Source organism: Ursus americanus, chromosome 1 (genome assembly GCF_024610735.1).
Source record: "Ursus americanus isolate L20-20 chromosome 1, mUrsAme1.1.p, whole genome shotgun sequence".
In the NCBI taxonomy this organism is placed as follows: domain Eukaryota; kingdom Metazoa; phylum Chordata; class Mammalia; order Carnivora; family Ursidae; genus Ursus; species Ursus americanus.
Genome location: NC_142127.1, coordinates 108,101,637 through 108,103,986, shown reverse-complemented (window position 1 = coordinate 108,103,986; position 2,350 = coordinate 108,101,637). Strand labels below are relative to the sequence as shown.

Below are 2,350 nucleotides of genomic sequence, written 5' to 3'. Positions count from 1 at the left end.
AAATAAGCCAGTCCCTAAAGGACAGATACTGGAGGACCCCACTCGTGAGGGACGGAGAGCACTCCAATTCACAGAGGTGGAAGGAGCTGCTGGGTGCCGGGGCTGGGGAGGGGGAATGCGGGTTAGGGTCTCGTGGGTAGAGGTTCAGTTTGGGATGACAATGAAGTTGTGGCGATGGATGGAGGTGGCGGGTGCAGAGCAGTGAATGTACGTATTGCCGCTGAATTGTACCCTGAAACGTGCTTAACAGTATCAGTCATATGTCTATTTTTTTTAAAGATTTTATTTATTTGACAGAGATAGAGACAGCCAGCGAGAGAGGGAACACAAGCAGGGGGAGCGGGAGAGGAAGAAGCAGGCTCACAGCGGAGGAACCTGATGTGGGGCTCGATCCCGTAACGCCGGGATCACGCCCTGAGCTGAAGGCAGACGCTTAACCGCTGTGCCACCCAGGCGCCATGCTCTGCCCCTTATTGATGACTGAGCGCACAGTAGGCACTCAGTGAATGCTTGCTAACACATAGTGCAGAGAGAGTCCACAAGTGCAAACCCTCCAGTGGGCACTGAGGGATCCCAACAGGACGCGCATCCAGACGGAGCCAGTGCCCACATCTCACAAACACCAGCACAGAAATAGCCATTTAAAACCAAGGCAGGAACCAGAAATAACCCAGAGGGCTCCATGCTCCTGGAGGCCGTGCTAGCGGTCACAGCCTCTTGGCGGTCAGAGAGGTGGCTCGGCGCACCCCTGACCCTGAAGGCCCATGGCTGCTGCGAGGTGCAGGGACTGGGAGGAAGACCCAGCCAGGGCCCGTTCTGGCTCCAAGGCTGCTGCAGGGCCGCTCCCAGCCCACCAGGCGATGTCTGTTTAGAACCAGGGAGAAAACCTTTTCCCTCAATTGTTCTTTTTAAAGATGGTTGCTCAGCATTGACACAGAAAAACATTCTATGTAAAACTGGAGCCGTTCACAGCTGCAAATGACCCAGAAATCATCGAAATGCACTGACCACAAGGAAAGGAACTTGTGCCCCAGGCAGGCCTCCTGTGCATGGGGGCAGCTAGGGGCCCTGGACATGCCCGAGCGGGCAGTGCTGGACTCCACAGTTGAGGGGACAGAAGAAGGAATCTGCTCTTATGGCTCCGCTCAGAGAGGCCACCCTGACGGAGACAGGGCGAGCCCCTCATGCGTTCTGGATGTCCTGGTGATTCTTGGGCACTGCCCGAATCTCAGCATCTTCATGACCCGAGTGGGGGGAGGGCAGCCCAGCAGCCTCAGGTCCCATGTGGCCTCCGGGGCTTGGTGGGCTTGAGGTTCAGGTGGCTCTTGTCAGGCCACATGGCCTCCATCCCATTGGCCAGGTCGACCCCCATTGCCTGGTGACAGGCCAATGTCAATCAGTGAACCTCCACCACTGACCCCCCAACAAAGGCCCCCATATAGTAAAAGTTGCCCTGGTGCCTGGGGATGTGGGCCTGGGACTGTGGCCGGCGCGCGTTGCTGAAGTTCTCATTGGCCACCCAGTAGAAACTGGGCTACAAGGTGACAAAGGGGGGGGGACAGGATCTCCATACCCACGTGGTCATGGAACTTCATGTCCACATCCGCGCACACCAGGTCGTCCACCTCACAGAGGAAGCGCTGCTCACAGAAGCGGCTGATCATCGCCATGTGCTGCATGGACACATCCTGCCAGAGCGGGGCGCCGCAGACCCCGAGGACCACCACCCTCTGGCCTTCCCAGAGAGGCACACAGGCCCAGCAGCTGGTGGTTGGTGAAGACGTACTAGGTGACCCTGTGTCCGCCATAAGGCACCGCGGACCTTGAGGACCACCACCCACTGGCCCTCACGGAAGGGCACACGGGTACGGCAGCTGGCTGATCGCTGAAGACGTACTAGGTGACACTGTGTCCACCATAAGGACCACCGCCCTCCGGCCCTCACAGAGGGGCACACGGGGCACAGCAGCCAGCTGGTCAGTGAAGACGTAGTAGGTGACCCTGTGTCCCACCATGAAGTGCTTCTTCGCCGTCTGCAGGACAAGCTCCAGGAAGACCACATAGCTACGGGGACAGGGGACAGGGTGAGAGGAGGGTCACTGCCAGAGGCTGGCAGCAGGACCCCGAAGCTGAGGGCCATAGACCTGTGTACCTTCTTCAAGGGGGCAGGCCCTGGGCTGCTTTAAGCAACAGCCACTCTCCTGGCCTCTCCTGAGTGAGCCTGCCCATGCGGACTCCCTACCTTCTGCTCCCAGAGATGGGGGCCGTCAGCACCCCATCTTACAAAGGGGTGCCTAAGGCTTAAGAGGTTGGAAGCCCATGCAGCCCCACATGGGCTCTAGCATGCTGG

General features: G+C 58.7%; 1 pseudogene; it reads right to left on the bottom strand.

Moving 5' to 3' along the window:
* Positions 1–459: 459 nt before the first annotated feature.
* On the bottom strand, positions 460–2,069 carry LOC123789953 (histo-blood group ABO system transferase 2 pseudogene; annotated as a pseudogene).
* Positions 2,070–2,350: the final 281 nt, after the last annotated feature.